Source organism: Neofelis nebulosa, chromosome 7, assembly GCF_028018385.1.
Source record: "Neofelis nebulosa isolate mNeoNeb1 chromosome 7, mNeoNeb1.pri, whole genome shotgun sequence".
Lineage (NCBI taxonomy): Eukaryota > Metazoa > Chordata > Mammalia > Carnivora > Felidae > Neofelis > Neofelis nebulosa.
The window spans coordinates 39,262,267-39,277,072 of record NC_080788.1 but is presented as its reverse complement, the minus strand read 5'-3'; the positions used below and the strand labels follow the sequence as shown (position 1 = coordinate 39,277,072).

Here is a 14,806-nt window from a genome sequence, read left to right as displayed (position 1 = left end):
GCTTCTGATTCTGTCTCTCTCTCTCTCTCTCTCTCTCTGCCCCTCCCCTGCTCACTCTGTCTCTCTCTGTCTCTCAAAAATAAATAAATGTAAAAAAAAAAAAGTAAAAATTAATTTTTGAGAGAGAGAGAGTGAGTGAGCGAGCATAAGCTGGCGGTGGGAGCAGAGAGAGAGGGAGACACAGAATCTGAAGCAGGCTCCAGGCTCTGAGCTGTCAGCACAGAGCCCAACAGATGCCTCAGACCCATGACTGTGAGATCATGACCTGAGCCGAAGTTGGAAGCTCAACAGACTGAGCCACCCAGGCGCCCTGAGTTGATTTTTATATATAGAGTAAGATAAGGATCTAACTTAGTTTTTTTTTTTTTTTTTTTTTTTTGCACGTGGATGTCCAGCTTTCCCAGGACCATTTGTTGAAGAGATTAGCCTTTCCCCATTATATAGCCTTGACATTCTTGTTGGAGATCATTTGACCATATACAGGAGGGTTTGTTTCTGGGCTCTCTATTTGGCTCCATTGGTCTGTATGTCTGTTTTTTATGCCAGTGCCATATTGTTTGAGTATCATAGCTTTGTAATATGTTTTAAGATCAGGAAGTGTGAGGCTTCCAAATTTGTTCAACCTTCTCCCCTATATTTTAGTGTGGCTGATGTTTGTTTGATCAAGTAAATTTTGAACTGTTATCCCTGAGAAGGCTAAGAAGATCCAGAGAATTGGATTCCCACCTGGGGAAGCTACTGTTTGTGCCGGCTGTTAGCGCATGACTTTGGGTGCCCACCCAGCCCTCCGCCATTCTCTCTCTTGGTCTGCTCAGCCTGCAACAGTCCCACGTTGGCTGGCTGGCGGTGGTGATGTTACTTTCTCTGTTTCTTCTTTCGCTTCCTCCTTTTCTTCCCGTCTCCCTCCCCGCTCCCCACTCCCATCCTTCCTTCTCTCTTTCTTCTTCCTTCCTTCTTTCTTTCCCTCTCTCCTCCCTTTCCCCTTCTAGCCTAGCTGCACTGGGTGACCTGCCTGAAGCAACCTAGGAGTGATGCAAGGCCCAGTCCTCCAGACCTTCGTCCCTCTCCTCAGGGAAGAGAGGAAGGGACATAGGGAAGTGACATGTCTCTTGCCCGCCATTGTCCAGGCTCCAGGCTAAGGACGTTGCTCTAAATTTAGGTTTTCTGCCTCCACTTCCTTATCTATAGGTCTACAGATGAGGAAACTGATGCTTAGCAGCTAGGTCGAGGGCTGAGATTACACCTGCTGCAAAGTCCTAGGGAAGTGTCTCACATGGATTCTCTAAATGTCTCTTCCCAGCAGCACTCTGAGGACAGTGACTGTTCCCCCATTTTCCAGATAAGGAACGGGAGGCTCCGAGCCCTGGGTCACACAGTTAGCTAATAAAGGAGCTGGGGTCCAAACCCAGACCATCAGGCTTGGAGCTTCTGCCCCTAATCGCCACACACTGCCCCCGGCCCTGGTCAGCCCCGTCCCCAACAAACCTCCGGTCAGAAACCACTCCGGTCTCCCAATGGCCTTTTTATTGTAACTGATCAGGTTACGTTTTGATAGTGTTACTTGTCATCCTCTTACAAATGATAGATGGAGGCGATAGCTTCCAAGGTTCAGAGTGTCCCCTGATCTCAGACAGGTGTGAGTCCCAGGGGCAGGAAAGCCTTGATGGGTGTCAGATTTGTGGGGAAGGGCACTGTAGGAAGATGGAACAACATCAGCCAACCCTTGCCTAACGATTGCTCTGCATCGCGACTCTTCTGTTAATTCACTGAATGCACAAATAGACTTTGAGGTGGGTACTATTATGTCCACTCACAGACGAGGAAAGAGGCTCAGAGAGCCTCGGGACACACAGCTAGAGTGAGGAGGGGCTGAGCCAGGGCTGAGGTCCCAAGATGGCATGTTGGAGGGAAGCTGTGTGTTTAGGAAAGGCTTTTTTTAATTTTCAAAGCCAAAGCTGGGTGGGGGTGGGAGGGGGCTCTCCTCTGTTGAAGGGACAGCTACGTAGAGTGCTTAGGCCTACAGAAGCTAGGTCATTAATCTTCTGTAAGCGCCCCTGTGTAATGGGACCAGGATTATCACTCCTCGCATTTCCCTTTCCAAGCCCGCTCTGCCAACAGGAGAGAGAATTCTCAACTTTGCAGCAAAACTCTGGGGCCCCGGGGCCCTGTTCCCAAAAGGGCTCCCCCTCCAGCAGTGCTGGGGCTAAAGCGGGTCTCTCCTCGGGCCCCCGCCAGCCCTGTGTCCCTGGCTGTCCTGCAGGGCTGTGGGGGCCCGGGGGCTTCTTCCTGCCCCGCTCTGCCTCTGGAGACCCAGGAACAGCCATGCACCCAGAATGTCCTGGATAAAGACCCTTGAATCCTGGCTCCACCCACCTTCTCTGTGTGACCTTGGGCAAGTGTCTTAACATCCTGGGGCTTTCAGTGGGTTGCTGTGAAACTCAGAGGAGTTTCTGCGTGTGGGAGGCCCAGAATACCGCCTGGCACAGAGCGATAACTACGTAAGTGGTGCTTTTATTTTCATGATTCAGCAATTAGGGAGCCACTGAGGGCCAGGCACTGGGCTCAGAGACTGGGATGGATGGGGCAGAACCCTCCAGGCCCTCACAGGGCTCAGTGTCTGCTAGGGTGACCAGCTGTTCTGATTTGCCTGGGGTGAGGGCTTTCCCGGGACCTGGGCTTATCAGTGCCCAAACTGGGAACATCTGTGGCAAACTGGGACCGGTTGGTCACCGGACAGTCTAGTGGGTGCACAGATCATGACACAGGTCATCCCAGATAGTCCTGGTAAAGAAGTTTGGACACTGGGCAGGGGAGGGCTGAAGCCTGGAGATCAGGGAGGGCTTCCAGAGGGAGGGCGCTTAAACTGAGGCCTGGAGAATGAAGAAGAATGCGCAAACAAGGAAAGGAGGGTGTGTGTGTGGGGGGGAGGGGGGGCGAAGGGAATGGCCTGTGGGCACAGCTGGGGGGCCTGGTGGGAATGTGGCACATGCAGACGAAGGTGTGCCCAGAAATGCAGGCACACGCACCCAGGAAACCCCCGCACCCCCCGCACCCGGGTGCTGGGGGAAGGGCGCCCAGGGCAGTTTGTAAGCCCGCACATCTTACAATAGTGGCTGCCTCTGGGGACAGTCCTGGGGGAGCAGATGCTGTAGATAAGGATAGAAACCCTATGGAGCTTTTGAACTGAGAGAATATAATACCTACACCAAAGATAAAATAATTTAAACCAACAGCCGTGCAAACGTGCGGCTGCTCACCTACGCCCAGCTCATTCCAGCCAGGGGCCTGGAGGCAGTAGCTGCAAGACCTCCCTGGCAAGGGCCTTCTCAGCCTTGAGGGACCAAGCTGGCCCAGGAAGGGGAAGAGGCCGCAGCCATACTGTCTGCCTCCGGGGCCTCCCCCCAGGCCTGAAGCAGACAGAACTAAACAGGCCGGCTTATCAGCTGTTGCCACTGTGTGTCCCACCCAGCTGAGCTGGGCTCGCTGCTGGGAAAGCAGCCCCCAGCCTTTTGCCAGGGACAGCACTGGCCCAGGGTGGGGGACCAGTGGGGCTGTTGTCCCAGGGGTCAGTCTGGGGAAGGGGTGTCTGGTGAGTGTGTATGAGCCAGGCCTGGAGCCTGGGAGTTGGTCTGCGGCAGATTGGCTCGTGGGGGTTTAAAGAATGGCTCTGGGATATTATTTGAAAATTCTACAAGTGATCCCCGAACGTATCCTCCTTATAAAATAGGTGATCCTTCGGCATGTGAATCAATTCCCTCTCTCTGGAAACAGGCCTGTTGGGTGCTGTACTTGGTGACATACTCGCTCTCGTTCAGTCCTCGCAGCCCACGGGGAGGCAGACACCGAGCCCGACTGGGGTGGAGGTTGTCCTAGACCCCAGGGCAGGGGGGGCAGCAGAGGTGTCTCTGAGACACCTTCCTCCTTTCTTCCAGGAGCCCCTCAGCTGCTCCTCCCTGAGAGGTGGCAACAGTGATGTCAGAGGGGAGCATGATCAGAAAAGCGTCATCTGGCCTCTCTGGGCCTCAGTGTTCTCATCTCAGCGATGGATCAGAGATTTCAGCCCTGCTTTCAGGGTGGGCGTGAGGGTGGGCCAGGCACTGTGTGTGCCTGCGTGCTCAGGGATAAAGGGGCAAGGAGTTCCTCCCAGGTCCACCTCTGTTCTCTGTATCCCAGGGGTCCTAGCCGGGGGTGATGGGGGCGTTGCTTCCAACCACTGCCTTTGTCACACAAGGCCTGTCGACCCCCCCGAGTCTGGTCCCCAGACACAACACACCTGGCGTCCCCTGACTGCTCCCTGCCTTCTTGCTCAGGGAGACCTGACTATGGCCGTCTAGCCTGCCTGGGCCAAACCTGCATCTCTGGGGGTAAGGAGCAGAGCTGGGAGGGGGAAGGAAGGAGAGAGGGAGGAGGGAGCTTCAAAGCCCCTGTGGCTGTGGGACAGTTTGGACAGACTGATGGGGGCTGGAGGTAGGAGGTGGGGGATAGAGACGGGGCAGGGGCGAGCGCTGGGGCTGGGCCCCAATACTGCAGGGGGTCACACACCTGACTCACCACCGCTCCCCCAACCTGCCCCAGCTTGTGGGGACTGGAGGGTGTACCATCTACCGGGACTCAGGCTAGAATCTGGGTGTCCTGCTGGCTCCTTAACTCCCCAGGGACTGCCAGTTACCGAGTTCTAGGGCACTGGCTTCCTCAGTATCTCCCTAGCCTGGGCCCGCTCATCCCACCCCTGTGGGGCTCAGGCCTCTTTTCCTCCTATCAGGACCTTGACTCTGGTTCCCCAATAGACCTCCTGTGCCTCAGCGTTGCCCATGTCCACCATCCCTACATACAGAGTCTCTCTCACTTAGACACACAGTCTACTTCTCTCCAGAACTCCCCAAGTTCCAGCTCCAAAATGCAAATCTGACCCCTTTACAATCCTGCTTATAACCCTTTAATGGCTCCCCAGTGCCTGGAGAGATGGTCTAAATGTTTTAGCATGGCTTTGAGATGCCCCTGTCCACCCCGCTCCCAGCCCTGCTCTCTGACCTCAGGGTGCCCCCTCAGAGCCCTCGCCTTTGCCCCTGCCGTCCCCTCCCCTGGGGCCCCTCCTTTCCCCCCCTTGTCTCCCTCCCAGGCATTGGTTGCTCCCCTGTGGCTCTGACACACGCTTATGTCACCAGGCATCGAGGAGGGCTCTGACCGAAACGAAAATGTCTGTCTCCACCACGGGGCTGGGTGTTCCTTGAGGGCAGGCCCAGGTCTCTCGCCTTCTATTCCCAGCATCCAGCTCATGCTTGGGCAAGAGCCAGGAGCTCAGTAAATGTCTGTGGAATGGGTGGACAAGAGCGAGGATGGACAGACAGAGCCAGGTGCTGAGGACAGGGAAGGTGGGGGCACGGGGGTCCTCTCTTCAGGGAGCTCCCAGTGGTCTGGGTCCGGGAGCATCTGTTCTGGTAGAGAAGGCAGGAATATGTTCCTAGAGAGGCCTCGGCAAACCCCAGCCCAGAACACCTCTCAGGACGGGCCCAGCCAGGACCTTCTCTACCAGGCAGCAATCCTGGCCTCTATCGCCTGTCCCTGGGTGGCATCACCTTCCTGAAGCTGTTCCCAGTTACTCCCACGGGGTGCCCCCCTGGCTTGTCCCTCCCCGGCATTTTGCAGTCTACAGCAGGAGGTCGCTCGCTGTGGCCAGCCCCCCAGGCCTCCCAAGCCCCTGTCTCAGCCCTGGCTTCCTCTACTCCTCGGCTCACAGCCCGGACTCCGACCACCAACCCACAGAAAAGGACTTAGCTGCTCTCCGGGAGCACCCTGCTTCTTCCCAGCCTTGGTTTGTCCTATAAGCTCTGCCTGAGGTTTCTCCCCACTCCTCCTCCTCCTTCACCTTCCAAGCCTTGCCCCCATACAGGTCCCAAATGTAACCTCCTCAGGGCCACTTCCCGGACCCCTTTGCTTGCTGACCACAGCTCTTATCTTCCTCTGTCTGATATTGGAGTTATTTTTTCTGGTCTCATGTCTCCGTGAGCCTGGAAGAAACTCCTTGACCCCAATCTTGGCACCTGAACTTTCTCTGCTTTTTCTGTAGACTGGGGACATAGCCCCACTCTACCCAGGTGGTATCCCCATCACTGCTGCAGAAGCCCGTCGTCCCCTCCCAGGCTCAGAGTTGGTCAGCGCTGAGTCTGAATGTGACCCACTCCCTCCTGGCTGTTAGGCCTTGGACAACCACCTTGGACTCTCTGAGCTTTGATTCCCCCTTCTGGAGATAATGGCTGAATCCAACTACGGTAGTTCCTTGGATCTGGCACTTGCTCTGGACAAGTCCCTCTTGAGTGAGTAGCCCAAAAGGCCAGAAGGAAGTGTCCACCTGGAGCCTACACACCCCCTTTCTTCTCGACTATGGGGAAGGCTGGGGTGGGGGCCCCCAGTTCCAGGGAGGGACTCTGAGGCATGGAGAAATCTAAGTGTGTGGGGCGCCTGGGTGGCTCAGTTGGTTAAGTGGCTGACTCTTGATTTCGGCTCAGGTCATGATCTCACGGTTCATGAGTTCAAGCCCCGTATCAGGCTCTGTGCTGACAGTGTGGAACCTGCTTGTGATTCTCTCTCTCTCTCTCTCTCTCTCTCTCTCTCTCTCTCTCTCTCCCTCCCTCCCTCCCTCCCTCCCTCCCTCTCTCTGCCCCTTCCATGCACTCTCTCAAAATAAATAAGTAAACTTAAAAAAAAAAAAATCTGAACATGAGCCTGTCCTTCCCAGGGATTCTGAAGGTAGCTTTGCTAACGTGTCAAGCCTGGTGGATGGGACATTTAACTGATTATTGATTTGACTTATAACTTAAATATTTAGACATAGGGTGAGTGAGCCTGGGGCGCTGCAAGTGTTAGGGGGGCCTGGACACCTGGAAGAGAGTTGGAGGGGCCAAAGGAAATGGTTCCTGCCTGCTTCCGGGAAGACCACATGTGCAGGTAAAGCTAGTTACTATCACTGAAGACAGAAAAGACTGAACAGGAGTCGGGGGTGGGGAGCGTGGCTGCCTTTGGATGAGGCACAGGGAGGAGCGGGGCGGCCCCTGCCTTTGGAGCTCTCTGGCTGAACTCCCTACCCTGTTCAGAGGGCGCACCCTGGCTCAGACTTGCTCCGCGGCTGCTGGTGGCACGGCCCCCTGTCTCCTTTCTCTGTGAGCTCTCAGCTCTGTGGGTCATCAGGGGGGCCTCACTGAGGACGTGACGTCCGCACTGGCCCAGGAGAGACCTGGCCATGTCGCAGTGGGGCCATTCACGGTGAGAGAGAACTCTGTGCCCTGGAGTAAGAATCAAAGCTAGTGAGCACTTCCATTGATTTTAGACCTTTGAAAACTCAGTAGTATTATTTTTTGCCACACAGCAATATACAGCCAAGTCGTCGTCACAATGGTAGCATGTAGAGAAGCGAAACAAAAAACCCACCACACCCAACACTGGCTGTCCTCCACAGCTACCAAGCCACCATGAACATTTTACTGGGGTTTCCTTACAGCCAAAGGACTGAGCCTATACATTTATTCATTCATTCATTCATTCATTCATTCATTCATTCATTCATTTATAGAGTGTTTGTGCGAGCAGCAAAGAGGGAAAGAGAGAGAAAACCCAAGCAGGCTCCATGCCCAGTCTGGAGACTCACGCGGGGCTCGATCCCACGACCCTAGGATCATGACCTGACCCGATATCAAGAGAGGGACGCTCAATCAACTGAGCCACCAAGGCGCCCCATGAACCTCTACTGCTCTGACGAAGCTCTCTGTGCTGGGACGGCAAAGCTGAATTCTAGCAAACTGTATCCCTTGGCCTGTCCTCCCCCTGTCCTCCAGGATACCCTTGACCCCGCATCCCGGTCTGCTCCGCCCTCCCTGGCCAGCCTCCCCTTTTGCCTGAATCGCCTGACTTAGTCCAGCACCCAAAACTTTGCTGAGGAAATGAGTCAAAGGATCAGGCCGGGCGATCATCCGAGCTGACCCTGTTTTTTTTGCGGGGAATTTTCTTGCCCAAGAACACGTGGCAACTTGGTGACACAGCCGGGTCAAGAGCTCAAATCTTCTGACTCTCATTCTGGTGCCTTTCTCTGTGACCACCATTTGTGACCGTCCCCTGCTTGCCCTCTGTGGGTCTGGTTCTGCCCCATCCATCAAACCTTCTGCCTCCTCTAGGGAGCCTCCCTGATTCCTACCCAGGAAGCCTTCTCCCCCTCCCATAGCTTGCTGATAGGAACTAAGAGAGTGAACATTTTCTGTGTGCTAGGTACAATCCTAAAAACCACAGAATAAGCCCATTATCCCATTTTACAGAAAAGGAGCCTGAGACTTTGAGACATGAAGTGAATTCCCCAAGGGAACCGATAGCTGGCAGTGGGAGCCCCAGTCCAGGCCACTGGCTTTAGAGCCCTTGTCCTTGGCCGTCTCTCCTCTGTTCTACCTCTTCCTGGGACAGTAAGTCTTTTTTTTTTTTTTTAGTTTGTTTGTTTGTTTGTTTGTTTATTTATTTATTTATTTATTTATTTATTTATTTATTTAGAGAGAACGTGTGAGCAGGGGAGGGACAGAGAGAGAGAGGGAGAGAGAGAATCCCGAGAAGCCTCCACACTGTCAGCACAGAGCCTAGCTTGGGGCTCGAACTCACAAACCATGAGATCATGACCTGAGCTGAAATCAAGAGTCAAACGCTTGACTGAGCCACCCAGGCGTGCCCCTAGGATGGTAAGTCTTGACTGCAAAGTCCTTCTAGGCAGGTGGGCACAGCAGAAAGGGCACTGGACTTAGGGTCTAAGTCAACTGACTTCAGGTTCCAGCTCTGGGGCCACTGCCCAGCTGTGGCAGTTTGGGGAGCTCCACCCGGTCCTCTGAAAACCGGCATCGCCCTGTCTGTCCTGCCCCCTCCACAGGCCCGTGTGAATACCAGTGGGCGGGGGAAGGTCAGACTGATGGAAGAGTTTGTTCCCCAAATGTGAGATACCCCTGAACTCCCAATGGCACTCCACACACAGCTCTGCACAGAAAAGGGGCTCAATCCATAGAGGTGGGGGAGGGGGTTCTATTTGCTGAGGGACCTTTTTAAAGACTGAAAAGAAGGGAAAGAGGGTCTGTTCTTCCCCCAGAGTGGGGTGGGGAGAGGGCCTATCCTGCGAGTCAGGAGAACCGGGCCCCCCATCTAGCCCTAAAGAGTACGTGGCCTTGACCTCTCTTTTCTCTGGCTTCCAGGTGAGGAAGGGTCTGGGTTGTGGTTCTGCTCCCACATACTGTGTTCCAGGTTCTGAGCCCAGCCCTTTGAATGGGCCCATCCCTCCCACTTGTAGGAGGCTGGTCTTGAACACTGGGGCTTGGGCTCTGCCCTCTGGAGGGATTTTTCTGTGTGGTTTGGGAAGGACAAAGAACGCCTTTTGTCAATAGGGCAGAAATTACACAGTGGGTATTCCTGGCAGGCACATGGGAGCGTGAGTCTAGCCCTAGGTCTGGTGTGGGCACCCCCGAGCCATGGAAATGTGCTTCTAATTACAGTGTGCATGTGGCCGGCTGGACCCAAGCATTTTACAGGGTCGTAGTGCAAAGAACACTAACCAGTTTCTCCCGTGGGGGTTGGTCAGGGCCACACTGGGAGATCAGTCCGGGAGAGGATGGTGAGAGACACAAGGTGGTGATGTGATGTGGGGTGATGTGATGTGGAGGACAGGAGGGGAGGGAGCCACCTCGGGGAGAGCCCTGCTGTGGGAGGCAGGTGACTTCTCAGCTGCATGAACTTGGGCAGGTCCCTTAGCCTTGCAGCTTCTCAGCCTCATCTTCAGAACTAAGATGATGGTCTCTTTCTTGCAGGGATATTGTGAAGGCCATAGATGATGTGCGTAAAAGTGTTTGGCATAGAGCCTTTACACGGGGGGTGTAATGAAAGAAAACCTTTGTGCCTTGGGGGTAAGAATCAAAGCTTGGACTTCTGTGAAGTTTATAATTTTGAAAATTATTTTTCGTGCCGTGAAGAAATATATATGATCATTGTCAAATTATTAGTATGTAGATGGTCCCCGACTTACCATGGTTGGACTTAGGGTTTTTCGACTTTATAATGGCATGAGAGGGGTACACGGTCAATAGAAACTGTACTTCGAATTATGAATTTGGATCTTTTCCTGGGGTAGCGATGTGTGGTGCGATCCTTTCTGGTGACACCGGGCAGGGGCAGGGCCCGCAGCTCCCAGGCAGCCACGCCATCATGAGGGTAAACCACCAGTGCATTTACAACCATCCCATACTCGGACATCCATTCTAGACCTTTCACTTTCAGGACAGGATTCAACAAGTTACATGAGGTACTCAGCACTTTCTTGTAAAATAGGCTTTGTGTTAGAGGATTCCGCCTAAGTATATAGGCTAATGTAAGTGTTCTGAGCAAGTGTAAGGCAGGCTAGGCTGAGCTCTGATGTCCGATAGGTTAGGTATATTGAATGCATTTTCAACTTATTATATACATATATATATATATATATATATACACACACATATATATATATACACATATACACACACATATATACATATGTATATACGTATATGTATATATACATATATGTATATACATACATATATACATATATATACATATGTATATGTATGTATATATACATATACACATATATATAATAAGTTGAAAATGTGTATATGTATATACATATATGTATATATATACATATATGTATATGTATATGTGTGTATATATATATAAAAGTACGACTCTTTTCAAAACGTTTTTAAAATGTTTATTTATTTATTTTGAGAGAGAGCGCAAACAGGAGAGGAGCAGAGAGAGGGAGAGAGTGAGAATCCCAAGCATGCTCTGCAACGCCAGCACAGAGCCCCATGTGGGGCTCGAACCCACAAACTGCGAGAACATGACCTGAGCCAAAACCAAGAATCGGCTGGTTAACCAACTGAGCCACCCAGGTGCTCCTCGACTTGGGATATTTTTTACCTCATGATGAGTTTATCAGGCGTTTATTATATATATATATATATATATATATATATATATATATATATATATATAATATGTAAATATAATATATATAATATATATAATTATATATTGATTTATATATATTGATTGATTGATTTATATATTGATTGATTATATATATTGATTGATTATTATATATTGATTTATATATATTGATTTATAATTATATTATATATATATACATATATATATATATATGTATATATATATAAAATAAACTCCATCACAAATGAGGAAGATCTGTTAGAGGTAAGGAAAAGAAAGCCATTGGTAATATCTTCACCAATTATCATGTGTTATTTTATTTATTATTAATTATTAAGTGTCAATGGTGGGATTTAGGGCATAGGAGGTGGGCTGATGGCCTAATATTCAGAGTGTCTCAAATTATTCTGCTTAGGCTGAATGCCCAAAGGAGGGCAGCCTTGGGGGGTGACTGACCCTTGGTTTGGTAGGAAAGGAGGCTCCTGGGTGGCACAAAAAAAGCGTCTGACTTTTTTGTGTGTGTCTGATTCTTGATTTCGGCTCAAGTCATGCTCTCACAGTTCATGAGATCGAGCCTCATATTGGGCTCTGTACTGACAGTGTAGAGCCCCCTTGGGATTCTCTCTCCCTCTCTCTCTGCCCCTCCTGGGCTCTCTCTCCAAAATCAATAAATAGATTTTTTTAAAACATTTAAAAAATATAAAGGAAAGTATAAGGATGAAACTACCCAGAGGCGGCCGTGGTTAACTCTAGGGAGCATCCTTCCATCGTGTCTCTGGGTGGACAGATGTGGGCATCCAAATGATGGATGTCGTGTGAACCGTGTGTCACTGGCCTAATTCAGCCTTGCAAAGCCACCTGTAGAACGGTCAAGTGGAGACAGCATCGCTGCATCAGGGGACCATTGCGGGGGTCAACAGTGGGGTGCTGCTCTCGTGTTCCTAACACGACTCCTCCCCATCCCGCTACCCCGTCTGTTGTGTTCCCGTCAACGTGTGCAGGGAGGGAAGGAGCGGCAGGAAGCCTCGCAGCTGAGACAGGGATGGCAGGTCTCACGTATTGTGGACGCTTCTGGGAGGCAGTGCAACCCAGTGGTGGTTAAGGAGAGTCAATGCTGGTGCCAGGCTGCCTGGGGTCAAGTCCCCACTCTGCCACTTGCTAGCTCCCTCGCCTTGGGTGTGTTACTTGATCTCCCTGTGCCTCGGTTCCCTCATCTGCAAGCCAGGGGATAGTAATAGAACCTCCCTCCCAGACTTGCCTGAAGTTTAAATGAGTTAATTCAAATAAAGCACTGACCGATCCCGGCACGAGGTGAGTCCTTCGTAAATGCTGGTTGTTACTGATGCCATCGTTATTTTTCAGCGGCCACAATGCTCAGTCTGTGGAGCCACAGGTCAGCTCCACGGGAGCCGAACCGGCCTGGCCCTCCGTCCTTGAAACTTGCCCTCTTTGGATCCGGTTCACCGGAAGCACCTACTCTTGAGCAAGATCTTGAGAAGCGGTGATCACATTGGGTATTTGGGAATACGGTATCGTCTGTCAAGTCTTGGGCCCATATCAGCCCGCTGTTGTCCTTGGCTGCTGCTGGCTTTCCACCCACCCATCCCCCAGGCCAGAAGTAGAGCCCGAGGAACTGTTGTGCTTATAGTGGATGTTTTTATAAAAACAGGCTGTGTGGAGTCCTCTCAGCTGCCCTGCCATCGTACACGGAGGAAACCCAAGGCCCAGAGAAGTAAATACCATCCCCTCCTGTTAAGTAGCAAGCTGTGCCTCCAAGTGCAGACCACGAGATCTTTTCCGGACACTGGGCAGCGATCAGCCCGAGACCGGCGCCCGTGTCTACAGGACAGCCTCACTGCTGCTGGGACTCTCCTGGGTGTCTCTTAGCATAGTTCTGTGCTCACTTCATGCTTGTTCTTCAAGGACCATAGGGACACATCCTCTACCCTCTTGTTATGCAGAGGAGGAAGCTGAGGCCCGGAGAGCTTCCTGGGGTGCTCTGGGCCACACGGGGCGCCAGGACGTGGGGCCCGGAGCCCAAGCCTCCTGGTGCCTGGGCCCACGCTGTGCCCACTCCTCTTCCACCAGTCCTCCCAGTCAGTGCCCTTGCTGAGGCCTCCACGAAGCAGCCAGGAGCCAGAGGGGAGTGTGTGGGACCAAAAGAGGGCAAGGGAGGATGGCACGCAGGGCCAGGCCTGAGGCATAGGGCACAGAATAGGATGTGGCTCAGGCCCAGACCGCTTTCCAGGAGGGAGTCCCTCCATCTGTCCGTTCACCTGGGGATGGAGGGGTGGAGGGGTAAAGGCCAGCCTTGTTCCTCCTGCATTTGAGGAACTGCTTGTTCTTGTGCAGTTGGGGAAACTGAGGCAGAGAGCTTCAGGGCAAGATAGTGATTCATTTGGGTCCAGAAGAGTCCAAACCAAAGGCTTCTGCTCTCAGCCCTTGACTTCCAAAGCTCTGGTGCAGGTACCCTAAGTCCGTGAGGGCACCCCCAGACCCAAGAGATCTAGAGGCAGAGGAGAAGCCCACCCTGCCTCGCACTTGCAAGATGACCCAAACAGGTCGTAGCCCTTCTCTGGGCCTCATTTCCTCCTGCACAAGGCATTAAAGGCAGCCACTGGCCTCCCTCATCCCCTGAGGACTGATATAATGGATCCGATGTTTCTTGGAAAATTACAGAGCGAAGGGCATGTGTGAGGTTTATGAAGAGAAGTCAGAAACGGTAGAAGGCTAGACTTGGGGGGCATGTTACAGTCGCCCCAGGAGAGAGGCTATTAGGGGAGGTATCCAAACTCTGTATGTGTTTAACATGACTCCATTTTTCATATTTGCTTATGATTAGTCTTTTTATGGCTCTCAAAACAGACTATACCTCAAGTGTAAGGAAACAGAAGCAGAAAAAAAAGGAAAGAAGGAAGGAAGGGAGGAAGGAAGGAAGGAAGGAAGGAAGGAAGGAAGGAAGGAAGGAAGGAAAGAAGGAAGGAAAGATGGAAGGAAGGAAGGGAGGGAGGAAGGAAGGAAGAGAGAAGGAAGGAAGGAGAGAAAGAAGGAAGAAAGGAGGAAGGAAGGAAGGAAGCAAGGAAGGAAGGAAGGAAGGAAGGGACTCCACGGTGTCAACTTCCAGGGAAGCCACTGTTAATATTTTGGCTGAGCTCCTTTTTTTTTTTTTTATGCCTGTGTATTAAAATATCTTTATGTATATGTACATTGAAGACTATAGAATAATATTCTACATACTGTTACATTTTTTCACTTACCAATATTTCAGTAACATTTCACCTTGTCAGCAAATGCCTAGCTACAGCACCCTACAGCTGTGGACATTCGTGGCTGGGTAACTGCGGTTTGGTGAGCCAGCCACTACGGGTCCAAGTGGTTTAAGTGACAGACCCTGTAACATCCCGAGCTTCCTCCCTCCAGGCCTCTGCCCTGGGGTGGGGGTGGGGGGTGAGGCTGGGAGTGGAGGAGGTGGAGGAGGCCTTCCAGAGGGGAGGTCTGTCCCCTGGGGGCTCTGGCAGGGAGGGGACTAGGGCAGTGGCTTGGGAGGGAGAAGGGTCACGTTCCCAGGAGACAGGCACAGATCTGCCCGCACCCATGCCCGCCTCTGCCTGCTTGTGGGGCCTCCTATAGAGCTGGGATGGCTTCCCCAAAATAGACTTTACTACTTTTGCTTAGCTAGCAAGTGCGGCCCCTCCAGCCAGCGCCACCCCAGTGTGGGCAGGGCAGCAGCGGGGCACGGAGGCACATGTGGCCCAGGGCTTGCTTCCTTCCCTGCTCCGCCCTCCAGACCCTGGCTCCCCGGGAG

General features: G+C 52.2%; 1 long non-coding RNA gene across 1 annotated transcript; it reads right to left on the bottom strand.

Annotated features, from left to right (window-relative positions):
- Positions 1 to 1,502: 1,502 nt before the first annotated feature.
- On the bottom strand, positions 1,503 to 4,850 carry LOC131518148 (uncharacterized). Its single transcript, XR_009264946.1, has 3 exons — positions 4,543 to 4,850; positions 3,802 to 3,953; positions 1,503 to 1,691 (listed from the first exon to the last, which is right to left on the bottom strand). It is a non-coding gene; the product is annotated as an uncharacterized LOC131518148 (long non-coding RNA).
- Between the last annotated feature and the right edge of the window lie 9,956 nt (positions 4,851 to 14,806).